The 27,626-nt window shown below is 50.8% G+C and overlaps 1 pseudogene; it reads right to left on the bottom strand.

The window, feature by feature from the left end:
* The window catches only part of LOC125944207 (testis-specific serine/threonine-protein kinase 3-like), a 260,227-nt pseudogene that overhangs the window by 224,738 nt on the left and 7,863 nt on the right, over nucleotides 1–27,626 (bottom strand).

Genomic DNA, 27,626 nt, shown 5'->3' with positions numbered 1-27,626 from the left:
TTGTTCCATGTTTCAGTGGCAATGAGCACATCATCGATGTAAAATATATGTGAGATATCTGCTACAAATTTTCTCATAACGCGGTTGAAAACAGCTGGGGCGCTTTTTATGCCAAACTTCATGAAGCGAAACTAATGCAGGCCTCATGCCGTAGCAAAAGCTGTCATTGGTTTGGACTCTTTATGCATGGGCACATGCCAGTAACCCTTAGCAAAGTCAAACTTCGAAAAATACTGTGCGTTCGACATTTGACCAAAAATACTATCCACCCGAGGTATAGGCACGTTGTCATTGACCAATATATTGTCGAGTTGCCTGAAAACAATGCATACACGCATTGTCCCGTCTCTTTCTTGACAACTATAGGTGACTGGTAGGCGAACTCAGATGATTATATGATGCATTGTCGTAGCATTTCTCCGATTTATGTTTGTACCGCTCCTAGGGTAGCAAACGGTATTGGATACGGTCGCGTGTTTACGGGTGTATTCGGGGCAAGGATCAGCTTGCACTGAACCAGGTATATTTTGCCTGGCACGTCGGTGAATACGTTCTCGTACATTCTCAGTTGACCAGTGACTTGCACGCGCTGGTCAGGAGAGAGCGATTCCGATATACTCACGTCAGCCGCCCATTGCTTTCCTTGAAACGTTTAGCCTTGTAGGTCGTCATATTCTGTGCCGTCAGTCTGACAAGCAGCTGACGCTCCCTGCAATGACGGTGATACAGGTGGCCGTTCCAGATACTTTTAAGGTAAATTTATATGGAATAGCGTCGTTCTCGTCCCGAGGTCAATCAGATAGTCGACGTCATTTCGCCTCTCAAGTACAGTGAAAGGCCCTTTCTACGTAAGAACAAATTTGTTGTTGTCCGCAGAGAGCAGTTGCAGAATCTTGTATCAAACGGATAAATTACGTGCTTTTGTCTTCTGGCCGTAGTGCTTTTTCAGTATAAGTTTTGCTTTCTGAAACTCGATCATACTTTGCTTAACGGTAAGTGTCTTCAAGACGCTTCGGTAACTCAACTACATACCCGTATATGATGTGTTGGCGTGATCATCAAGGTGAGCAGTAGCCTATAATTCCTTCAATATCGCCATGGACCCTCTGACATAACGTCCATACAGCAAGTCAATGGGTGCAAAGCCCAAGCTTGACTGAGTAATTTCGCGATAAGCAATGGTGCCAAGTACCGGTCCCATCTTTTCGGGCTCTCTTGACACATTCGCATTATCATTTGTTTAAGCGTGCCGTTCAACCTCTCCACAAGGCCATTTGCAATAGGATATGTAGTTGTTGTCAACTGTGTAAAAGCTCTAGAGAAGTCGGCTTAACTCCTTCATTAAGCGTGACAAGAATGATGTGCTTCTGTCACTGATTATCTCATGTGAGACTTCTACACGAGAGAACATCTGCAGTAGTGCCTCAGCGATTTTTTGTAGCATGAGCTACACTGGCTGAAGTTGAGCAGTTTCGCGTGGCTCCTGGAGAGACGTGCTGCGCATGCGCCAGGGGCAGTGACGTCACACGGCACATAACTGGCGCGCCGGGCGTTTGCCCGGCGTTTGCGCTGGGCGTTTGATCATTTACGCGCTGGGCGTTTGCCAGTGTGGTGTAGACATGAAGAAGGAGAGCGAAATTGCTGCTCAGCGGTGCAGAAGGGCGGAGAAGCTTAGCTCATGGGATCCCGAAGTAGTTGCCTGGCAATTAGCGGTTGAGCGTAGGAAGGACGAGCAGAAGGCTAAATGGTGCTGTGGAGACTCCGGAGCAAATGGAGGAACGTCTAGCAAAGCGGCGTCGCCAGGAGGCTGAGCGACGTGCCCGACCATCTCAGCAGCAGCAACAACAAGACGCCGTCGATGATGTCGAGGCTTGCCAATTGACTGACTATACGGTGAAACTTAGCGAAAGCGCCAGTGACGGACTTCGTAAAGGAATCCGTTTGGATATGTGTGCGACGTCTGTGAAAAACTGTAGCACATGAGAGACTTGACGCACATGAACGATTTCACGCCGTTAAGTAGTGCCATGCGTGAAACGTTGAGTTTAGCGGCACCGCCTGAGTGGGGTGAAGCCATGGCGCGGGTTTGTACAGCGTGCAAGAACTTTCTCGTTAAGCAGAAGATTCCACTCTTTAGCGTTGCCAATGGGTATCGTTACCCGCCCATGCCACCAGGTCTACCGGCTCTGAACGATGTGGCCGACTTAGCTCACGCTACGTATATCCTGACATAGCCGAGCTAAGCCACTGGGAATTTTTTAACAGTGAATCTGTTTAAAACCAGCCGTAATGTGTGGTTCGCATCAAAAAACTATGAAGAATTAAACTTTCTTGCCGAGGAGGGATTCGAGCCCGCGTACCCCCGGTTCCAAGGCGAGCGTCGTAACCACTAGGCTATACAGCCAAGCTTGCAGAGCATGCATTTATGCGAACCATACGATTGCGTTCGCGCGTCGTCATCTTCGTCCACAGCTGCCGCATTCACACGTTCGTGCTCTGCGAGGTGAAGAGGTTTTGCGCGCTATGAGAGCGAGCGAGAGAGAGAGAGAGAGACGCATTCACGGAGCAGGTCTGCTGGAACGCGGTGTCGGTGTTGCAAGCTGCGCTATGCAACGCGCAGCGAACGCCCTAAGTCCGAGACGCGCGAAAAGAAATTATCATCACCATGAGTAATAAGATGGAAAGTTCGCGCGCACTTCCCGGAAAATGCTGGGCTACGATCGCCCAGCTTCGCTGTTTTCAGCGTTGCGCGGCCGAGTGCAAGGTTAAGTGTTTTTTTCCAATACTATGCAATGCCACAGCATCAGGATATCACGTTGTCAAATTCTCACGTAGTAGTGACGGTGAATAAAACAGTGCTCAAACTTTGAGTGACGAAGCTGATTCTTCATAGGGCGATCCTGTGCCCAGCAAAGAAAGTAGCTCATTTTACAAGAGCGGCGGGCACAATCGTCGGTCGTCGATGAACTGATCAGCGGCGAAACGCGTCGGCTTTTATACATGTCATCGAAGCTTCCAGAGTAATCCCTGGTGACGGGGTGTCTTCCAGAAAGTACTAGACAATTTTCGTCGCCCATACAGTCAGGTTACATATCCGTCGGTGACCACAGACAATGGATAGAAGCATCGATAACGTTCGAGAAACTTCCGATATATGCGGGCGCGTCCTGCGCCGAGCGAAAACGTTTAACATTTGTTAGCCGGTGAAAAGCGGTCACCGGTGAAATATAAACAAGTACTTGTGTCAATATCGACCGGTGTCAAAACGTACTTATTCCCTTTCTCCGACATAGGAGATAATGGTCCCACAACGTCAATGTCGACTCTCTTGAACGGAGTATCAATGGCGGGAGTGTTTCCCAATAGTACTCGACCAAATAAATGTTTAGGAAACTTACTCTGGCACCTATCGCATGACTTAACAAATCGTGTGATCTCTGGTTGAACTCCAGGTCAGTAGAACTCTTCGAGTACACGGTCTGTGGTTCGCTTTATTCCTTGATGTCCTGCAAACATTCCTTCGTGAGCCTAGTTATCAGAATATGACGGAGGTCTCCGGGTGCGACCAGCTGTTCCATTTGTTTCTTCGACCGCAGTATGTACCACCGGCCCCAAAAGTTTACGGACCACGGGATCTCAGAAAACGTTTCATTCCCGAGCAGCCTGTAGCAGTAGCCAGTAAAACTGTATACGACAATGTTGTTAACATATTCTGGTCACCGCCCTAAATGCAAATACCAAGCTTCGTTGTGAGGCTGCGGAGATATTCAGCTTTTTCTTAGATTTCGTGGCCAATATTATTTTGTGGCCCAGTGTACATTCGGTTTAAGATGGGATGTCGGTGAACCTAGACTTCATCTCTTTATCAACTGCTTCAAAGCTTTTCCGTAGACTGGCGTCATCCCTTTGCCTGGCGCTCAAGTCGATTGGGCTTATGTCTAGGGGGTTTATACCTGGTCTGTTAACAGATGCGAACTGGATGTTGCCTGCCTGGTTGTCACTGCTACTTCCGACTTTTCACCGGTTTCTCTAGCGGCTGATGATGAAGTGTCAGCATAGAAGGATTCATTGGCAGAACAGTTGCAACCTTCTGCTCTAAATTAGTCCGCCGCTGCGTTCAAGGTATAAAGACGTCTTCTCCATTCACTGTCAGGATCTGAGACATCCTGCACACCTTTCGCGTTCTGTGGACCTTGTCGTGCTGGCGTCCGAACGATTCCTCTGCGCGAGCCCCTTGTCATCCGCTCCATGAGCCCAGCTTGTTTTGTAGCGAGAGCTACATTGGCCGCATTCTCGCTGTTTCGCTGTGGCCGGTGGCCGCACCGCGAGCTGAGCCGTTGCCTAGCAACCGCCGCAGCTGGCAGCACCGCTCGCCGCGGCTTCTGGCATGACGTCAGAGGAGGAGCTGGTGAGACCGCGTTGCAACAACAGAGTAGGCGCAGGCGTTGCATCGTATATATTGAAGGGGCGACTCGGTGGTATTCGTCGGCAGATATGGAAAGTGAGTCGGAAAGACTGAAAGAAGCCAGGCTTCGTCGTCGGAATGAAACCAAGAGGAGGCAGCGAGCCGAGGATCGGAGGAAGAACGAGCCGCACGCCTCGAGAAGCGTCGTAAGTACGAAGTGGGTCAGGCGAGTGGATTCAGATGAGGGTAGCACCCGATACGTGTTCAAGTCACTGGACGACAACCCCTTATCCTCCCGGCTCACCGACAATCGGGCCGGGCCGTCTTTGTGGCAATTGAGAAACAATTAGATGAAGACTTTGAAAATAAATGTGTTACACTTTAAAAATGTCTAGTCTTTAATGTAACCATAACCTAACGAGAGGTAACAACCAAACCTAAACACTCAGACGTACGAAGCTAAACGATAAAGATGTAACAGTAGAAAGAACCAAGCTAAACAAGGAGAATAACCGTACCTCTCGCTACGCACACTCAGGCATAACTGAGTTAAGCCACAGCCATTTTTTTATTCGGCCTCAGTTATTGAGGTCAGTTGCACTGTCTCTGCTCTTACTATACCCATTTTGTGAGTACTTCTTTAGAGGGACCAATTGAACTTGAAACCGATGCAACGGATGTGCGCGTTGGAGCCGTACTGGTACAGGTACAGTAGTCAATAAAAACATATTTTTCGATTTGACTCCTCTTAGCCAAACTGCGCCGACATTTGGTGCTGCGTTGTCCGAGGCCGCCCGTCTAAGGAGATAGTTTTTTGACACACAGTGGTATCTTACGTTATTCAGATTCCCATAGCCCGTGCGCCATGCACGCAACTTGTGTATTGCAAGGATGTATCACAACCAAACCGTATATATCAACCAGTATGAGAAAATACGTGTTTGCTGGGGAGAGAAATTTCAATAAATGGCGAGCTTAGCCGAGCAGAAGGCTGGACACACTGCTACAGGTTGAACACATAACAAGACATCAAAGGAAAAGAGAAAAGAAACGCACTCAACCGCATCCATTCGTACAAAAGCTTGCAAAAAATTAAGGGGCTGCAGTGAGCATCATAAAATGGACAGAGTGGAAATTAGATATTTGCGGCACCGTCAATAGCAGAATATTACACATACCTGTGGTACAGCCTCACTTTTTCCTCCACTGCGATGCTTTCTTTCTGAGAAACTCGTATGGGTGTCGCTTCGTCCTGCATTCGGGTGGATGACAATTTTTCATTTCATGAAACTTCCTCCACCTTGTGACATTCCGCGGAACTAATTTGGGAGATAACATTCTGTTTACAAGCACGACTGGTGACACCATCCAGAGACTGCAGAAAGCTTCAATAACATTTAGGAGAGAATTTGTTCTACTTCGTGCTGAATCACTTGCCGCTTAGCATGGAACACGTGATCAGGACGTTGTCGGATGAGACTGGTATCTCCTGTAGAAATTGGATGAGTGGAAACGGATGTCTAGACGAAAGGGTAGTCAGCGAAATCAAAGATGTCGCTATAGGACACGTGCCGGATATTGCTAGCCTCTGTCAGTAACGACCATCTTGTCAATATATCGCCATCAGCTGAACTGCGCGAGGTGAAGGAGGAAGTGTCATCAGCAATGAATGCAGAAATGACATACTTATTGAATGAATAGACCTTGTAAAGACTGATGCTCTCTAGGATAAGACGTGTGCACCAGCTCCAGTTCAAGATGGACATGGGTACTCGGTTATTAGCAACGGTGAGAAGGGCATGGGGAATAGTGAAATTTCTGGCCAACATCACTTGTCGGAGCCAGGCTGTAATCGCCATGGGGAATAGAACGAAAATGAATGAATGAAAGTCCTTTATTTAGAAACGGGGAGGCACAGGTGCTCTGTGGGGTAGATGGGGCATTAATGTCGTCACTCTTCCAAAAATTTGCTGTCTCAAGAAATAGGCATTCTTATGTAGGAGTATGCACCCGTAGTGAGGCGGTGCGTGACCATGCAGTGCTGTGGTGTGTCGGTCCTCCTAAATCACCCTGATCAGGCCGCTCCGGCTAGCATATGTTGCAAATAATAACTGCGTATTAGGATCCGTGAGCAGTGCTTCACGGTAGCTAGTAAACTGTAAAGGCTGTATGGCCATTCTGCCTGTGTCGAACGCGGAACATTGCCACAGTAAATGGTAAAGGTCTGCACGGCATCGCAGCCCGCAGTGCGTGCACGTCGCAGTCGTAATGTCGGGATGTCGCCATTTTGCCACAGAGTATGGTGTGTAGGCCGAGTTTGGAAATACCTTATTTACAAAAACTCCCTGAGCACGTGAAAGTGAAGACTTGCTCGAGGTGAGGGCAGGCGGGGTAACCTGTTTGAGGCGTTGTTTGCTTGCAGTACGCAGCGACGTCCGTACATATTGTATGGTGGTTACCGAGAGAGCCATTTGGCTTAGGAGGTCATACGGGTTCACCCTGAAGGGTGGTGGCTGAGAAACATTGGTCGACCCAGCTGCGAAAGCAGCAGCGGCGTGTATTGCCCACTGGCACCCCTATGCCCCGGAGTCCAGATGATTTCTATCGGACTATTTGCCTTCTCGTGCCTACGAAAGATAGCTTGAATAGCAGAACCTGTAGCATCTTCCAAGGCTGGGCGAAATATTTCAGAGTAGGCTGTCTGCAAATCCGTATAAACGCGGACAGGTTTCCGGATGGTATGTGGGAGGCTTGCAGTGGCTCCACAGATAGCCAGGAGTTCAGCATGTACTGAGGTACCTCACGGGAGATGGCAGCTATAGGCCCCTGAGTAAGCGGTCGTGTGCGTCCAAACCTATGCCATGTAGGCCTGGTTATTTGAGATAGCAGCATCAGTATAGATGTCGCTTGTGTCCAAGCTCGCTTCCTTGAGTTGACGTGTGGCAAGAAGTTGGCAAGCAGGAACGTTGTTCCGAGATATAAGACGGCGAATGCGTCGAGAAGCAATGGAGGTTTCCCAAGGGGGTAAAGACATTTTAAGAGGACGTGCGTCATCATGTTGCTGGCCATCCCAGGCCAGAAGGCGACGACCTTGCGGCGTATTTTCCATGCCGATATGGTGTCGGGTGTGGGCTTCGCGGATGACGTCTTGCAGTGGAGGCAAGCCTGCAGCGTGTTCAAGTGCAGGTATCTTAGTGTGTTTGGGGAGCCCCGTGACAGTGCGCAGGGTGGCCCTGTGAAGGCGTTCCGGATTCCGGACATCCGTGGGAGAGAACGTGTATATGGGAGCACCGTACAAGATCTTGCCGATGGCCACAGCCTTGGCGAGGGTACAACATGCCTGTTGTCGCGCTCCCCAGTATTTGTTAGAGAGTAGACGTATAGTGTGCAACATGTTTGGCCATGCCTGTCAGAAACTACGTGTCCACTTTTGTGGGCTGTTACAGCTGGCTATAGGCAGGCCAAGAACTTTGATCTGTCCGTTTTTGGACTGTATGGTGTGCGGTCCAATGTGGAGCGAGATACTCATGTTGGAGGTGGTGCGATGCTTTCCATCTATACTGATAAGTTCTTTTTTATGTGGAGTGAGCTGCAGTCCTATTTCCTTAAGCGTGGCCTCTAAACTGAGGAGAGCTGCCAGCAGCTCTGTCTGCTTTATTGCCTTGTCAGTATAATCTGCTGCTTCTGTCCATATATTTATATCAGCGGCGTAGATGGGAAATCTAGTCGTTGCGTCCCGTTCAAGGTTTTCAGCCACTCTGCACATAGCCAGATTAAGGAGCGTCGGTCCTAAGATGGACCCCTGCGGAACGTCTCTGTCCAGGTCTTTGGGCTCCATCCGGGTGACGTCGCACTTAGGCGAAAGGGCCTAGCTGCAAGGAAATTCCTTATCTATGTCTGAGCTCGCTGGCTGGGGTAGCGGCCAGCTAGCTCTTCACGGACGACATGATGGCGAACGTTGTCGAACGCTTTCTGCATGTCAATGGCCAGCAAGTAGTCAGGCAACACTTTCCGTGACGTGCGATTAATAACGTGCCGTAGCAGCCAAAGGCAATCGTGGGAGCCCAGGTTAGGGCGATAACCCACCTGAGCTGCGTGGTAACCAGGCCAGGTTACCTCGAGGTAATGGAATATACGCGTGTGGATCATGCGTTTAATGAGTTTACAAAGCGTCGAAGTCAGAGAGATTGGTCGGAGGTTACTGTAGACGTTCTGTTTTGTGCCATGTTTTGGTATGGGATAAATGAGAGAGAGCTTAAGTCCCTCAGGTACGCTTCCTGAAGCCCACAGGTCGTTGATTACTTCCAGTAGAACGTCCTGAGCTTCTTCTCCAAGGTTGCGGGGTTCTTGCCATGTTATTCGATCATGCCCTGGCGCTGACCCAGGTCGGCCGCTTTTAATGGCTGCTAGCATTTCTCCCATGCTAAATGGGCGGTCAAGATCTGGGTCAGATTCCGGTATGGCGCAGACGTTCGGAGTCACAGGCGGAGTGAGTGATGCATGGGGAAAGAAAGTTGTGATGATTTCCTCCTCTGCTGTTGCGGGATCTGCTTTCATAAAGAGCTCGGTCAAGGGAGAGTTACCCCTTCCTTTCCCGCTAAGGCTGCCAAAAATGCGCCAAAGACCCTGGAGTCCCGGGACGCGGCCGAGACGCCCGCAGGTGGATTGCCAGGCTTCGCTTTGAAGTTGGAGCTGATACTCATTGATAAGCTTAAATTGGCGCTTGATTTTCATAAGGTCAGTGTGTCGTTTGCCGCGTGAGCGATATATTGATACTAAATAGTCTGCTCTTTTCCATAAGTTGGCCAAATGATTGTCCATCGATTAAGTGTTATCATCGCATGGTACTGTTTCTCACGCGAGTGAACGGGCCTGCTGAAATATATCCAGGAGACCCTCAATCGTCGTGATTGATCCAGTAGCATGGGTCCGAAAGGTTCCCCAGTTAGTTATTTCAGTGGTCGTCCTGACGCGGAGGCGTTTACGATGAATTGTCAGGAATATGGGGAGGTGGTCACTGCCCCATGACTGGCTGTGGGCAATTCAGTGCCGTACGAAGCTGGGGCTGGCGATGGTAAGATCAGGGGTTGTGTCTTTCTGTGATTTATGCAGTCCAATTCTCGTGGGGGTGTCGGGGGTGTTACAGCTTTCTACAGAGGAAAGATAGATGGCTTCGTAAAGATATCTGCCTCGTTGATTAGGCATTGAGACACTCCAGGCGGGGTGGTGGGCATTATTATCACCTCCAATAATCACAGGAAGGTTCTGTGCTGTCTGTTTAAGCGTATCCAGCCACTTGTAGGGTTCAACGGAAATGTTATCCGGGTGAAAGTACGCAGACGCGGCCACAAAGGGCTTTTGCCCCGGGGGGCAAATTTTAGCAACTATGATTTCGCGATTCTTAGAACAGAGACCAGGAAGGTCGAGTTGAGTGGCAGGGCACTGCAGTCATTTCGGACAAGCAATGCTGACTGGCCCTTGGGAATCTGTCGTTTGTGTCTGAGGGTAGGTGTCTGAAACGCGCGGTAACCAGGGAGCAAGCGCGGACCTCGCGTTTCCTGGAGAAGAAATAAGGGGCGACGCCTTCGAACATAATTGCGGATTGTGGAACACGATTGATTAAAACTGCGACAGTTCCACTGTGTCGCATGAGCCGATGAGCTCATGAAGCTGTCAGTGGTTTGCGGCGCTTACTGTCATCAGTCATGACATTGCGCTGCAGTTCGTCGAATATATTTTGGAACCGAGTCTGCATGGCATCTAGCGCTTGTGTGAGAGTGTTGACCATGTCTGATCGAATCGCTTGCTCCATTTTATTGGATACTTGAGCCCGTTATTGTCTTAGGCGACCAATTACGTGCGAGTAAGCGGAGTCCTTGTCAGTCACCGGTTTGACACTGCGTGTCGGAGAGCGGCTTTTTCGTTCATTCCGGGACCGACTGCGTCTAGGCGTTGGTATGGTATGAAGAACTTTATTTGGGTCCTGAGGAATCAGTCTGGGACGGATGCGGGCCGCTCCCACGTCGGGACAGAGAGGCCGAGCCCCTCTGCCGCCACACGGGCCCTCTGGACAGCCCCGAGTTGGTCCGCCAGCACTTCACTGTGCAGCATCCGCTGCCACCACCGTTCACCTTGAGAACCATCACCGGCCAACGCCGAGCAGCGCCAGAGCACGTGTTCTAAATCGACCAAACCCGCACTCTTACTGCAATAGACTGAAACCCCACTGTCCGGATTAATTTTATTATTGCGATAGGAATTATATGGACACTTCAACCGGATTTCTTCCGTCGCCGTCGCCGTCGCCGTGAGGTTCCGTATAGATAAAATGTTCGCCGCGCGCCGTATGCCCCAGCGGAAGCGTGCGGGGACGCGCGCTATCACGGAGAGCGAACGCACTCAATCTCCCACGCGCAAGCAAGGAAGCGGAAAGCCAGCGCCGGAGGGAGCAGGGGGGGGGGGGGCACTTCTCTGCCTACAACCGCGCTCGTCGCTCGTCCGCACAGTCTCTTATCTCTCCCACGCGCAAGCAAGGAAGCGGGAAGCCAGCGCCGACGGGAGCTGGGGGGGGGGGGGGGGCGCACTTCTACGCTGCCAACAACCGCGCTCGTCGTTCGTTCGACCGCACTGTCTCTTATCTCCAGATGGCTCTGACCTTTATGCGCCGTGCATTCGCCGCTCAGTTTCCGTTGAAGCGATAGACCGCACGTACCTTCGCCCGCTGCGCGGCGTATGCGCTCGCTGCCAGCGTTTTGACAGTCGTTGGCTGCAGTCATTCAGTGTGATCTATTCATGTTTGTTTGTGCGCGCTCACACCACGCTTGTTCATTCAGTTAGTAATAGTCGGGCCACATTTTCCAACGCACTCTACACATGCAATACTGCCCAGATCGGCAGTGCAGCACTACAGGTGTGTCCCTTCGCACGCGCTGCCCACGGTAAGCGCTTCTCATCAACACCACACGCGTTTCACACGCGCCTTCTCGTGGTCATCGAGTCTCTCTTCATGTCGGTCTACTTACGCCGCAGCACACCTGCTTACTTAATCAGCTCATGTTTACTACAATTCATATTGCTACCAAGGCCACTCACCTTACTTCGTATGACATTGCAGTGTTGCTATCGCATTCATTGCTTCGCCCTTAGGGCGAAACTGTGACATTTTTTTCTGTTGGTGACCGATGCCCTTTCTTCGGGGTCATTACGATATCGTGGAGTCTCTGATTTTCTTTCCGTAATTCGTGGATTTCCTGGCGTAGGCTGGCGATAAGCTGACTCAAGTCAGAGGAAGCTGCAACTTGCGCCCAGGAGACCTGTTTCGTTGGCAGTGGCTCTGAATGTGCGGGCGGAGTCACATATGCGGAGTTAGTGCTACTACTGGGAGCTGCTTTGGAAATATCGCGTTGAGGGCATTGGGGGTTGAGTGAAATGTGTGTGGACACCCCACAAGCTACGCAATGGGGAAACTGCGTACAATTGTCTACTTCGTGCGGTGGTTTGTAGGATGCTACCGGACGGGCCCGATATTCATGGACACGGATAACTTCGTATTCGAACACCAAGCGTTGTCGTATGCGTTGCGTATCAAATGTCAAAAGCAGCAGCTGTGTTTTTCCGAGCATGCGCACATCAGTGATCGTCGCCTGTTCACAGCGAATATGTGCTTTGATATACTCGATTGTGAGGCCAGCTCTTATCTTTATCACCCCGTGAGAGCTGCTTCATACATGTGCCTGTAGAGACGATGTGTCGACGTCAAACACGCGAAGATTGCCGTCAATGGTTGCAAGCAAGTGCGATAGTGTGCAAAGTTTGCGGAAGTGACCCTCGTCGCGAACAGTGATCCGTATGCAGTTACTGGTTGTGGCAAACCGAAGGATTGCCATTTATGCATAAAGGCTGATGGAGCGCTTTGTTCAATGGCGTCTGTGAACGCCTGCTTCGGAATATCTGTCACATGTACTTTGTTTAGCGGCCTGATCAGGACTCACCCGTTCGACGTGCAGTCTTTTCGGTGACACTTGGCGTCGGTAGTAGACGGTGTTTCGCTGCCTCCCGTCGGAAGAGCCCGCTGCCGCGTATGGAACAGCAGGCCCGTTAGACAGCTCTGATGGCAGTGGACACTGGCTCGCGTCCATGGTGTCGTTTTCGTCAGATGAAGTTGAAAAGTCATTGCAGTTCGAAGGAAGACCCGTGGTTTCCGGGGTTGTCGTCATAGTGGGCGTCTTGATGAGAGCCGAAGTGAAACGCGTCGGGCGTATCAGATTCGCCAGGCTCCGTGAGGCCATGCTGGCGAAGCGCAGACGCTGCCGCCGGCAGCCGTGCCTGTTATGCTTGTCCGAGACGCAACACTAGGCCTAGGCTAGTCAGTTCACAAAAAGCACAATAAAAAAGGGACAAAACTTGTCCAACAAAGACCGACTTCGTGGTGTGGGCTCACCGTGTGGTTGAAATTCACTCACTCAGTGAAAAATAGCAACAAATAGGCCGAAAGACTGGTCAAAACGAACAGAAAAAACAGGAGCCGATCTGAGGCACGTCTGCCTTCGCCGGTAGCGTCATCACGCCCCCAGAACGGAAAGATGGCATGTTCCCATGTGCAACGGCTTGAGAAGGCAGACCAACGTGTACAACACTGTTGTGTTCATATCGCGATAGGCTACACGTGTCGCAGTTGTCAAGTTGCAGTGATAAATGAATGGTCGCCACTGCGCTTGTGTAACCTGGAGCTACTAGTATATATGGGCGTGTGCCCTACGTTACTGTGTTCTTTGTGCTGTTTTGTGGCTGCCCGTTGCAATGCCTGAATAAAGGATTCGAAAAGCATGCCCCGGCTCTGAAGTTACAACATGACTGGCGACGAGGGTGGGATCCAGGCAGCCGGAAAAACAGCAGCGGTTCAGGGTGCCATGCTCGGAAAGCTTCCAGAGTTTGATCCGGACGGTGACAACTGCGATGTTTTCTTCGAGCGGTTCGAGTGTTTTGTCGCTGCTAATGACATCGCAGAGGATAAGAAGTTGCAAGTGCTACTGACGTCCATCGGGGAGAAGGCATACGTCATGCTCAGGAGCATTCTTCTGCCGAAAACGCCTACCAAGGAGACGTATGACGTGGTCATCACAACGCTGAAAAAGCACTACACCCCAAAGTGCTCCGTGGTTACGGAAAGATACCGTTTTAACCAACGCAAGCAAGAACGGCACGAACGCATAGAGGACTTCATAGTAGGACTCAAGGAACTGGCTGCAACGTGTGAGTATGGCACATTTCTTGAGCAAGCCCTGCGAGATCGTCTCATCACGGGATTGTGTTCCGACAGCGTACGCTGCAGGCTTCTGGCGACACCTGATGCAGAATTAACCTGGGACCGCACCTGCAGTATTGTAGCAGCCATGGAATCGGCTACTAGAGGCACTCGGGAAATGGTGGCGACCCTCTCAACGGGGACCCCAGTCGACAGCGACGTTCACTGGCACACGGAAACAGCAGCGGGGCAGCGGCAAGCACCCGGTGGGGACTACGCCCGCAGTACCACGCCGAAAATGACTTCACGAGCGGGCCCACAAGAGACTAAGGTTTGTCATCGTTGCGGTGGGCGGCACTCTCCTGCAAGTTGTCCGTTCATGAGCAGCCCTTGTTTTAAATGTAACAAGAAAGGTCATATAGCCAAAATGTTTAAAAGTAGGACACATATTCATTGCCTGGAGAATGAAGCAACGCGTGATGAGCTGTTGACACTGTGTCACACAGACCGTAGGGCGGGCACGCCTGCCATTGTAGTGCCGTTGCTTATAAACGGAAGAGAGATTCCGATGGAGCTCGATACAGGGGCAGCCGTATCGGTAATGTGTGAAACAGAATGTTTAAAGCATTTTCCCGGTGCAAGTTTCACGGAAACGGATGTTAGGCTAGTCACCTACAATGGCACGCCTGTCACGGTCAAAGGTATTATGGATGTGGATGTAAAGTACCAGAGCCAACACGTTCGCTTGCCACTAGTGATTGCTAAGGATAGCACAGGGGCTACAATGCCAACGTTTTTGGGGGAGGGAGTGGCTAACGCAAATAAAACTCGACTGGCCGAATGTGGCACGGGTGCAGAACGTACGTGAAGAAGCATAGCTAACTGATAAGTACCGCGAGGTATTAAAGGGTTTCACGCTAGTATTGTGCTTAAGAAAGGCGCTACTCTTGTTTTTTGTAAAGCGAGACCAGTGCCATACGCGTTACGCGAGCAAGTAGAATAAGAGCTGCTTAATATGGAGAAAGCAGGCATTGTGTACCACGTGAGGCACAGTGCTTGGGCCACCCCACTGGTGGTAGTGCCGAAAAAGAATAACGGGATTTGACTGTGCGGGGATTACCGGGTCACCGTCAATCCTTTCGTGGAAGTTGACCATTACCCTCTACCGCTGCCTGAAGATATTTTCACCACGTTGCAAGGTGAAGCTGTGTTTTATGTTCTTGACCTGAGCTTATAAGGCGTATCTGCAACTGGAATTAGATGAGCACGCTCAGGAACTTCTCACCGTTAACACGCATATTGTCCTTTTCCGCTACAGGCGCCTACCATTTGGTGTAGCCTGTGCACCAGCAGCATTTCAGGCGGTAATGGACCAAGTCCTGAGGGGCTTGCAAGGCACGGCTTGCTATCTTGACGATGTCATCATAGCGGGAGTTAGCTGCGAGCAGTGTCGGGAAAGAGTTGAACAAGTGCTCCTGCGCCTAAGCCAATACGGTATCAAAGTCAACGCGGAAAAGTGCAGCTTGTTTCAAAAAAGAATAGCCTACTTGGGACACGAAGTTGGTGGCAATGGGTTGCACCCTACCAGTGACAAGGTAAAGGCGATAAAGAATGCACCCAAGCCAGACAATGTCACGCAACTAAAGGCGTTTTTGGGTCTGGTCAATTTCTACGCAAAATGTTTACCAATGTTAGCTACAGTACTGGAGCCTCTCCACGACTTGCTGCGCAAGGAAACCAAGTGGCACTGGTCCCGACTATGTGACTACGCTTTCAACAAGTGTAAAACGTTGTTGACGGGTGAAAGTGTGTTGGAAATATATGATATGGCAAAAGAAATTCAGCTCACGTGTGACGCTTCAGAGTATGGCCTAGGAGCCGTACTATCGCATGTCGTGAACGGCCAAGAGAAGCCTATCGCTTTCGCCTCAAGGTCGCTGTCAGTGTCCGAGCGGAACTACGGACAAATGGAGAAAGAGGCACTGAGCATCGTCTTTGGAGTAAAAAAATTCCACAAGTATCTGTATGGCAGGGCATTTGACGTTTTAACGGATCACCAATCACTGACGGCTCTTTTCGACCCACACCGACATTGCGGTGCCGTGGCAACTGCCAGGGTGCACAGATGGCTGACATTTTTAGCAGACTATCGTTACAAAATTACGCATAAGCCGGGCACCGCCATCTCGCATGCTGATGCTTTGTCACGGCTACCATTGTCGGAAGCGGGGCATGAAGAGGACACAATTTGTTACTTTTCCACGTTGTCAGATTTGCCGCTGACCGCGAAAGACATTGAGCGTGCAACAGGGTGTGACAGTTTGCTGCGAGTTGTACGAAATAGGATATGTCATGGTTGGCCAAAGACTGTCAGTGCGGAACTGCAACCGTTTTGGATTCACCGTTTTCAGCTCATGGTGGACGACGGCTGTATTGTTTGGAATAACAGGGTTGTGGTCCCTGAAAGCTTGAAGACTGTAGTACTAGCACTCTTGCACGAGCAGCATCTCGGGATCTCAAAAATGAAGGCTGTTGCACGGTCAGTGGTCTGGTGGCCGGGTATCGACGATGCCCTTGAAAAGGCGGTGCGCAAATGCAGCATCTGTCAGCATCTGTCAGGCGCAAATGCAGCTTCTTCCTGCAACGCAGCCAGTTCCTTTGTTTCTATGCAAAGTTTGTGAACACCCGTGGCAACGAGTCTACTTGGATTTTGGGAAAAAAAAATCGCAAATGTTTCTTATTGCGGTAGATGCTTTTTCCAAATGGGTAGAGGTTAAATGCATGCAGTCGACAACAGCTGCGAAAAAAGTCGAGGCTGTGCGTTCCTGGTTTATGTCGCACGGGTTGCCTGTGGAAGTGGTTACGGACAACGGGCCTCAGTTCCGCGCAGCGGAACTTTTCTGAAAGAGAATGGCGTGAAACATAGGGGGCTCACGCCACCGTATCATCCGCAATCTAATAGAGCGGCCAAGCGAGCGGTGCAAACAACTAAGAAGGCTCTCCTGAAGCAGTTAATGGATGACGAAAGGAAAGGTACAAAGAGGTCACTACAACATCGCCTAGATAATTTCTTGTTCTCGTATCTCACAACACCACACACTTTCACTGGAAAATCACCACCACAATTGTTTCTGCGACGGAAACTGAGGACCCGCTTATCGTTTCTACGACCAGATGTGAACGGTGTTTTGACTGACCAAGCAGAGAAAGTGAAAACATCCGCTGACAAGCGGTGCGCAATTTTCCGTTCTTTTGCTGTGAATGAGTTGATGGTGCCAGTGCTCGAGCGCAGCAAGTAATGCCGTCATTGCGCGTCCCGCGATATTCATGCGTCCCGAGGCCGTACGACCTCCAGGATGTTCACGTCCGCAGGAAGGGAAGCTTCCTTCAGCGACGGCGAATGCACCACCGATACTCCCGGGTCACCGAGAGAACAAGTGAGTCGTCTACCTTCGTGTGGACGTGTAATATTTAAAGCTGAAAGCTGGGATAATTGGAAGCTAGGCACTCTTGACGCTTCCAGCACTTGTAGGAAAAAGAAATACTCGAGGAGAGAAATAAACAACATAACACAAAGGGTGCTCATTCAAGTGAGCATCTAATTTTTAGTGGATACGTCAGTAGATAATTTTATGTCACTACATGATCTGAAATTTTCTTTCATACTTTTCGACGATGAGGACTGCTAAGCCTACTCTAGGTGGGCGGCCTCGATCAGGCGGGAGATGGGAAAAGCCAAAAGAGTTTGTTTCAACTTCTGAGCCAAAGCTGAGGGCACCTGAGATTAGCGACGTTCTAGAACAAGCCATGGATCCGTCGTGAGAAAACGCTACATCGATGGCAAAAAACTACAGAAATTCTGAGAATTGTGGCCTTTACGGTTGCCTTTCCGGTGGCAAAGAATGCGTAGGCTATAGCATCCGGTCCCTTCAATGCGATCGTACCAATTGAGCCGTAACGCCGGGCTGCCGCAGTAGCACGTGAGGTGTTGCCTGAGGGTAGAGTGGATCGCAGCGAAACCATGTCACCCTCACTGTCGTTCTCGCAAGCCTGTGTTTTGCGTGGGTTCTCTGTCTGCGCAAGCTCTCGCCTGCGTTCTAACTGTACCTCGGTAAGGCCAAATGAAAACGCGCCAAGCGTCTCAAAGCAGTCGCTTGCCCGCGAGGAGTTCATAACTCAAAGGACATGCAGCAGCGTTCAATTGTAAAATGGGCCACGTCACATCCTCAAGTTGGCCCTGACTCAAATTTAATTAGGTCCACCCCAAATTTCAAGTTCGGCCACGCCGAAATTGAAGTTGCCCAACCCCCAAATTTCAGTTGGGTCACCCCATCCACAAACTTCAAGTTAACCCACCTCTAAATTTAAGTTGGCACACATACAAATTTAAAGTTGGCCCATCCCCAAATATAAAGTTGGCCCATTCCCCAAAAAGTAGGCCCACCCCCAAATGTGAAGTTGGCCCACCCCGAATCTCATGTTGGCTTCAGAATAGTGTTTGCCTGAGCTCGTTGGTTGCACATAGCTCGTTGGTGTCTATACGTTCTGCTGGAAACCGTTTGTGCTCATGTTGGCCCACTCCCAAATGCAAGTTTGCTCATGTCCAAATTTCCAAGTTGGCAAACCCCCAAATTTCAACTCGGCTCAACCCTAAGTTTCAGTTTGCCCAACCGCCTCCCAAAATAGTACGTTCACGCACCCACTATTCAAGTCGCCCCACCCCCAAAGATCAGTTGGCCTACTCCTACTAAATCTTCTCCATGAATTTTCTATGGAGCCCTATGTATCTCCATATATTCTCTTAATTCTTTTGTTTAAATTGTTCCTGATCGCTTATAAAGCTACCAATCATCTACATTTACACTATTATAATGATTAAACGTGTCGACTTCAAATACACTATTTTGTACGAATACATGGCATTGCACTTTTCACTTGACGGGTACTCGCCAAAGAATGCTTATGCCTTAAAAGAGCACTGGACCGATAGAGGTGACATGGTCCATTGCTGCAGCACTAACCATCCCCGCTCCTGTAGACAGCTTGTTTGGTTCAGCTCTTACTTTTTTTGACACCGTGAGCTGTTATGGGCCCATTCTAATAGCCGTTTCGGTTCGCATTGTTGTCCGCCGCCGCCGCGTAACCGCTTTCGCCCGAAATGCGAAAAGAAGGTCTCTACCGGGATTGAACCCAGGCCCGCGGCGTGGGAGTCGGATATTATACCACTGAGCCACGCAAGCGTTTGCTATCAGCGCCAGAAAAAGGCCCTATTGACCCTTTTCGCGGCGATCCCGTGGGCGCTGCCATGTTTGATCACGTGGTGACGCGTCCATTGGGTGCCTCAACTGCCTCCGTAGCCGCCTTGTTTGCAATGGAAGTGTATGACGCCGGCACGGCTTAGAAAACCTTTGTTTTGGGAGATGTCGTAAACGGTGACTTGTTGAACGACACGAAGCTTTGATCACAGCTTCAGAGGACATGCAAAAGCGCTTTCGGGGCTTATTAACCTATGTTCAAACGGCGCAATCAGCGGATATTGTGCTTGTTCTAAAAGCGGGGCTAAATATGTATTTCAAGCTATCCAAACATTGCGCTCATGAATTGAATGAGGATTAGTGTGTTTTGCTCTTTGTACTTTATATGGCAAATATTTTGAAGCAGCGGCTTGTCAGTTTCTGACACAGTGAAGTTCCTCGGTGCGGCCACTATCTGATTATTTTCTGCCTAATCCCTCGCGGTGTGCTCAGTTCCGATAGATTTGTTCTTGCTGTGCACAAGGCTTGAAACGCAGCTTTTCTGCACATTGCAATACCTTGTAGCAAATTCGTATTATCGGAGTAACTCGCTTACTCTTGTGGACCTTCACGAAACATTCAGCTTCGACCATTCGTGCGCTATTGATGTAGTATCGTCACTTATTGTGCGTATATAGTGCGCATATTGCCACCTGTAGCTAGTGGGTCGAGGGTAAGAGTGGGTCGAGCCCAAGAGAAGAAAGAAGACCGCGCGCTCCTTCTCTGCTCGAGCCAGCCCCGACGGTCGCGTCTTCCAAGAGCCAGCTGCTCTACGTTTATTAAACCTTCAGGACTACTTCTCGAAGTTCGTGACAAACTGGTGGAGGTGCTGGGTAAGCGTCTTCACGGATGTTGCAGACCCCTCCAAGGATCCGCGCTACGAATCCAGTGCCTGTGGACACTCCCGTGCATCGGGCCAGCCGCAGGATCAGGGGACTGTCTCCAGAAGTCGTCAACGCTACAGTTCCCACCACATAAACCGGTATGACCAGCGCTTCTCTTCAAACCACCCCAACCGGTACGGGAAGCACGATGTCGAACCGGTACACACTTGAGAGTCCACGGATCCCGAAGATGTTTCATGGCACAGTGTTCGAAGGCGTCGAAGACTGGATGGTCGAATACGAGCGCGTGGCCTCCGTGAACGAATGGAACGACACGGAAAAACTCCGACACGTCTACTTCTACCTGGAGGATGGCGCGCGTACGTGGTTTCAGAACCGCGAGGAGCAACTGACGTCGTGGCGCGAGTTTTGTCGGCAGCTTTTGGAGACCTACGCCAGTGCTGATCGCCACGAACGAGCGGAACGAGCGATTCAGGCCCGTGTCCAGTTGCCAAACGAAACTGTGACCACGTACGTCGAAGACATGACGCGCCTCTTCCGACGAGCGGATCCAAGGATGACGTAGGAGAAGAAGTTACGTCATCTGAAGCGCGGGGTCAAGGAGCAACTCTTCGCTGGCCTTGTACGGAGCCCTCCGAAGACGGTCGCGGAGTTCTTGTCCGAGGCCGTGATCATGTAAAAGATGCTTCTGCATCGCTCGAACGTATATGAGCGGCAAGCGAACAGCATGTCTACAGCTGACATTTTCACGACCATAGGAAGCAACGGTGACTCTCTGCGAGAACTCATCCGCTCTGTAGTGCGTGAAGAGTTGCAAAAGGCAGCCGTAACACCGCAACCTACGGTAAGCTCCATAGCAAGCATTATAAAGGACGAACTGCACCAGGCGCTCCGTGACACCTTGCCTCCTACTAACGCCGCGCCAGTACCTCCTGAATACCCCCGTGCGACCTACGCGGAAGCCCTGAAGCGCCCTGCTTCCTCTCCGCCACTGTTCGTTCGTGCTCCTCCTACGGTGTCAGTTCAATCGGCGCAGCCGATACCGTACTGCGACGCTGGGTACACGACGCCGCCCGTTGTTCATGCCGCTCCATTTGCCCATCATTCGGAGCAAGCGGTTCACTACGTCGACGACAGACGCCCGCCCCCTCGGAAGTCGGATGTTTGGCGCACACCCGATCATCGGCCTCTGTGCTTCCACTGCGGTGAAGCTGACCACCTGTACCGCCAGTGCCCATACCGGCGCCTTGGGATTCGCGGCTTTTCCGCATACTCGCCGCCGCCCCGATACGGCCAGCGACCCCGGGACATTGAGGACTACCTCATTCAGCAGCGCTTGCCACCGCCTGCCAGTAGGCAGTCGCGATCGCCGTCTCCGACACGATTTTCACCTGCGCCCCAGCGGTATTCTCCCGAGCGGTCGACCAGTCTCCGCCGGGAAAACTAACTGAGGCGATCTTTGGGGGTGAGGTCGCTGACGGTCGAAGAGCTGAAGACCTCCGACGGGCGCAGTTACGGAAAACTACCTATCCGACATCACCTGCAGCTGAACGGCATGACCGTCTTTCGCTCGATATACCAGTGACTATTGACGGTTATGCCGTTAGTGCTTTAGTGGACACCGGCGCAGACTACACGATACAAAGCGGTAAAATAGCAACACAGCTCAAGAAAGTTATCACGCCCTGGCATAACTCGCAGATTCGGACGGCTGGCGGCCATGTCGTTACTCCGCTGGGCTCCAGCACGACTAGAGTTGAGAGTCAAGGATCTACATTCGTAGCGAGCTGCCTTGTTATACGCGAATGCTCCCGCGACGTTATTCTTGGGGTTGACTTTCTGCAGGAGTACGGCGCGATTATCGATCTGCAAGAGCGTCGTATCACTTTCTCTGCCGAACGAGCAATCGACGTGCAAGACAGCCAACGGCGCGACGACGTACTTCGTGTTTCGGCAGACAGTGTAACGCTTCCTCCACGAGCCAGTGTCCTCGTCGAAGTTACATGCTGTGGCTTATGCGATGGCGAAGCGGTGGCCGAAAGTGACTTGGAACACCTACTGATGCAAGGTGTTTTTGTGGCTCGAAGTGTTATACAGATTCGTGCTGGTAATTCGCAATTGCTTGTTACCAACTTTAGCTACGAGCACCGACACCTGTTCCGCGGCACTTCGTTAGCGTTTGCAGACGCAGTAGCAAACGTTAACTGTTTCACGTCAGAAATAGTGGAGACAGCAGACACGTTTCTGGGCCATCTCGACATCAATTCTGAACTGTCCACCGATAGCCAGACAACACTGCGCAAGCTCTTGCTTGAATTCAGGACCTGCTTCGCACATTCTTCCAAGGTACGCCAGACTTCCATCACTAAACACAGGATAATCACGTACGAAGACGCACGCCCGATACACCAGCAGCCTTACCGGGTGTCGGCAAAAGAACGCGAAACCATACGTACACAAGTTCGGGAGATGCTTGACGATGGCGTCATCGAATCTTCCAACAGCCCGCGGTCGTCTCCGGTCGTTCTTGTCAAAAAGAAAGACGGAACGCTACGCTTCTGTGTCGACTACCGCAAGCTCAACAACGTGACTAAGAAGGACGTGTACCCGCTGCCGCGTATTGACGACTCGTTAGATAGACTACGGCGTGCCCACTATTTTTCTTCTCTCGATTTAAAAAGCATGCACTGGCAAATCGAGGTAGACGAACGCGACCGCGAGAAAACAGCCTTTGTGACTCCAGATGGGCTCTACGAATTTCGAGTGCTTCTTTTTGGCTTGTGTTCAGCCCCGGCTACTTTCCAGCGAATGATGGACACTGTCCTTACTGGACTGAAGTGGCAGGCCTGTCTTGTGTACCTGGATGATGTGGTCATCTCTGAAACGTTCGAGTAGCATCTTCACCGTCTACGGAGTGTGCTAGAAGCCATCCGATCGGCAGACCTCACACTTAAGCCCGAAAAGTGCCGCTTTGGTTACGAAGAGCTCAAGTTCCTCGGGTATGTAGTAAGCACCAAAGGGGTCCGACCCGATCCAGACAAGCTTGCCGCTGTGGCCGCGTTTCCAGCTCATGCCCATAAGAAGGCCGTCCGGCGCTTCCTGGGTTTGTGCGCCTACTATCGCCGGTTTATTAAAGGCTTTTCGAAGATAGCGGAACCCCTGACACGCCTTACAAGGGGCGATACGCCATTCGTGTGGCATAATGAGCAACAGGCGGCTTTTGCTGAATTACGACAGCGCCTGCAGTCAGCACCCGTTCTTCCACATTTTGACGATGATGCTGATACTGAGGTGCATACCGACGCCAGCAGCATTGGCCTTGGCGCAGTGCTCGTCCAGCTTCAAGACGGAGTGGAAAGAGTTATAGCGTATGCCAGCCGCTCCCTGTCCCGTGCCGAGGCGAATTATTCGACTACGGAGAAAGAGTGCCTCGCGGTCGTGTGGGCGATCATCAAGTTTCGCCCCTATCTCTATGGTCGTCCCTTCGAAGTAGTGACGGACCACCATGCCCTCTGTTGGTTGGCAAGCATGCGCGACCCTTCAGGACGACTGGCACGGTGGAGCTTGCGGCTACAGGAATTTGACATCACCATCTTTTATAAGTCTGGCCTTAAGCATGAAGACGCTGACACGCTGTCCCGCGCACCCATTGATCCTGCCAGTCTGGAAACAGAGGATGATGACGGCTTCCTGGGCGCCATTAGTTCGTCCGACTTGAGCAGACGGCAGCCTGACGACGCTGAGATTAGACCAATCATCGATCATTTAGAGGGCCGCGACACAACCATACCACGCCATCTGTCCCGCTCGCTGACGTCCTTCTGTCTGCGAGACAACGTGCTTCATAAAAAGAATGCTCGTTCGACCAGCCGTGCTTACCTCCTGGTGGTTCCAAGGGACATGCGCGACGACATCCTCTTCGCTTGCCATGACGAACCGACATCTGGTCATTTAGGCTTTTCACGAACACTCGCTAGAGTAAGCGAAATGTACTATTGGCCCGGGCTTTCGGCAAGCGTCAAACAGTACGTTAAAGGCTGCCGTGAATGCCAGCGCCGCAAGACACCATCCGCTAAACCGGCTGGCTTACTTCAGCCAATTGAAGCACCTCAAACGCCTTTCGACCAAGTCGGCATGGACATTCTCGTACCGTTTCCTCTCTCGGCTGACGGCAACAAATGGGTGATCGTCGCGACTGATTATTTAACACGCTATGCTGAGACGCAGGCGATCCCACAAGCCACGGCCTCAGAGGTAGCGCAGTTCTTCATGCGCCACATCATCTTGCGTCACGGTGCTCCCTCCACTGTAACAACAGACAGAGGGACAGCATTCACAGCGCAGCTTATGGACGAAGTTTTTGAATTGAGCAACACCAGGCATCGCAAGACGACCGCGTACCATCCGCAGACCAACGGACTTACCGAGCGACTGAATAAGACTGTCACAGACATGCTCGCAATGTACATCGACGTTCAACACAAAACATGGGATCGGATCTTGCCTTACCTGACCGCCGTGCAAGAGACGACGCGCTTCACGTCCTTTCGCCTTCTCTACGGTCGCGAAGTCCACACGATGCTGGACGCTATGCTGCCGTGTCAAGACGCTGACCTATTGACAACTGACGCCGAGAAATTTGCAGAGCGTGCTGAGGAAGCTCGGCAGCTCGCGCGGCTGCATATCGGCCAGCAGCAGCAGGCAGACGCACGACGCTACAACATTCACCACAGGGACGTGTCCTACAACCCCGGGGACCAAGTTTGGGTGTGGACAACCGTTCGCCGTCGTGGCCTCTGTGAAAAGCTGCTGAGCCGGTATTTCGGTCCGTATAAAGTGCTCCGCCGTGTCAGTGACGTGAACTACGAAGTTGTTTCGGACACAACATCGCAGACACTGAGTAGGACACAAAGACAACCGACCTCAGACATCGTTCATGTTGTGCGCATGAAGCCGTACATTGCGCGACCATAATTTTTTTGTTTTCGTTTTTTCTCTCATTCCCTTCTTTGTTTATACTTTTCATTTATCTTTGGGAGCTTGCTTCTTCGTTCATTGACTGTGCCGGCGTGATGGCTACATTTTTTTGTGTACTTTCGCTTTGCCTGCCTTCTTCTTGTTTGTCTTCTACGCCTATTTTTTTCTTTTTTTTTTAGCATTGAGGCGATGCTTTCGTTCCGAAGGGGGGATATTGCCACCTGTAGGTAGTGGGCCGAGGGCAAGAGTGGGTCGAGCCCAAGAGAAGAAAGAAGACCGCGCGCTCCTTCTCTGCTCGAGCCAGCCCCGACGGTCGCGTCTTCCAAGAGCCAGCTGCTCTACGTTTATTAAACCTTCAGGACTACTTCTCGAGGCTCGTGACAATATATTCAAGTGTGCGCCCATTCACTTATTCTTGACACGTTGGCGAAAGTGTGGATGTAAGTATCCGTGCTGGTTGGGGTAGATGTGCGTAAATACTATGCGCGAAACCTACTATGACAGGAGGCGGCGCTACTCCCGTTATCATTGCTTAAAGAGCAGTACTCACTCTTGCGGACGTACCGGGGCTGAAGCCCTTTCTTTGAAGGTTAGCAATACAAAGCAGGCGGATGAAAAAATTTGTGTATCCTCGAGAAGAGCCGTACATCTCGAAGTGCCGGAAACACGTACGGACAATTGCAGCAGCGGTCCGCGAACTTGGCCCCACATATTCATTACATTCCTTAATATGCCAGTCACTATTTTTGCAGCCAACTACTGCACACGTCTTCAATCCACAGGATTCAAACCAGAGTGAATAGAGCACAGTGCGTTAGCGAAAACTCAGTAGCGTTTCCGACAGCTGATCACACAGAATCTAGGTAGAAGCGGTAATGGTTTTGTATTCGTGCGCGGTCGCTGAGGAGGGGTATGGCAAGCCGCCGTTAGCGCCATCACGTTTCTCTAAAACAAACTGCTCCGCGAAAAGGGTCAATAGATAAACGCACCCTAGGCAGGCGCGCAGGTGCAGACGACCCGAGCCTCCACCAGTATGGGGGCGCCATCTAGTTAAGGCAGCTGCAAAAGCCGCATGCACAGGCGCAGACGAGATGCGATTCAGACGAGGCACGCAATAAATGCGATACCGATGTGAGATGTGCGCCACGTATTCTCGGTACCTCTTCTGTACACGTCATGGCGTCTCCTCGCAAGGTACGAACCGCTACTGAAGAATGGAATCGTAGAACTACGTGCGCGGCTACAACCAAGCATCGTCGGGCTCAGCAGAGTGCTGTGCAGAGAGCATTACAAACCACAGCTCGTCGTCGACGCCGAGCGGACAGTTGAGATCGCTCTCGTCAAAACGAGGCGAAGAGACTTAGCCGCGAAGACCCTGTTGTGGGTGGTGCCGAAATTGCTACTCTTAAACCCCTGGCTCCACCAGCTTACACTGTGACTGTGCTGTGTGTGCCGCGAAGGCCTGTGACTTTCTTTTTTTTTTTGTACAGCAAGAGTGTCTTCTATACATACGGGCCACTATTCGAACACAGAGTTCTATAAACAATCCAGACAAATCTGAGACAGAACCCACAGTTTCTACTGCTGAAAATTCCGTTTACAGTTGTCCTGCCAGGAAAGCATATAAATGCAGAGTAAGCCAGTAACAAGTAGTCAGTGAGCCTTTGAATGATAGGACTAGCGAGCACACTGTACAGTTTTAATGAATTTCCTTTCTTCCACGCTGCATATTGCCACTTGTATTAGAAGAACACAAAAGAGAAGAGTTATACAGTTGTATTAGTAGATTATCTTTCTGCAATTCCCAATAACGCTTGAGGCGCTCAGTAGTTGGCGAAGCGAAGTATGATTCCCAGATGAAACGCGAGAATTTCCATTGTGATTAGAACAAGTTCCGCCGTAGCAGAGAGGGATGCTTTCATAAACGGGAGCGTGACAATTGATGATTAGTTCCTTGCACGCAAGCACCGTGGCATGCTATATTTTTAAACTTCATTTGGTTTCCTTATTCACCGCTGCACGTAACAGAAGCCGCCGCGAGAAACATGTGCTTGAGAAGCCCCGCGCGAGTATCTTAGCACAAATTGTTCTTCTGTTCGTAATGAAAATGTCTTTATTTTTCGAAAGCAGCACATGGGTCAGATATCGGCTATTATAAGCGGATCCTGTCAATAGTCGACTGCCGACGGCTAACGCCTAGAAGGTGGCGAGGTTACGAGGCATTGCAATTGTAACCTACCAGTATCTTTTCTAGAAGGTCTCCACCGCAGGCCATCTCCATGATGATGAACACTTTAGTTGGCTCCTCGATGATTGTGAAGATTTGGGTAATGTGCGGGTGCCTGGTCGAGCCGAGAATTTTAAGCTCACGAGGCAGGAACTTTACTCGATAAATCATCGAAGACTTTTCCTTGGAAATGATTTTGCAGGCATATGTCGCACCGCCCTTGGATACAAGCCTGCGGTAAATTACAGCAGTATTTTAGAAACTTGCGTCAGAAGGAATAATGTAATATTAATTCCACCTACTTGTACCTACTTACCATTATATGTACCTACTTTGCCGTGATGAACTCAAACACGAACAAAAAAAAAGCGACAGCTTGCACTATGCCGCGCAAAGCTCAAGACACAGCGAATCTGGCTGACTTATTTCGTCACTTTGTTGTAGCTAGGTTGAGCTTGGCTATGTCGAGGTTTAAACTTGGTTGTAGCTAGGCCTATACTCGTGTAGCGAGGTTGAACTTGGTAGTAGCTCGGTTCGGCCTTGGCGGCACCTGAGTTCCAATGCCGACACCGCGTTCCACCGCGTTGCAGTGCTGACAACGCGTTCCAGCAGACCCGCTCCGTGAATTGCGCGT

The sequence above is a fragment of the Dermacentor silvarum genome, chromosome 3 (genome assembly GCF_013339745.2).
Source record: "Dermacentor silvarum isolate Dsil-2018 chromosome 3, BIME_Dsil_1.4, whole genome shotgun sequence".
Taxonomy (NCBI): Eukaryota; Metazoa; Arthropoda; class Arachnida; order Ixodida; family Ixodidae; genus Dermacentor; species Dermacentor silvarum.
Note: the sequence above shows the minus strand (reverse complement) of the source record. Positions and strands in the feature narration are given on the sequence as shown.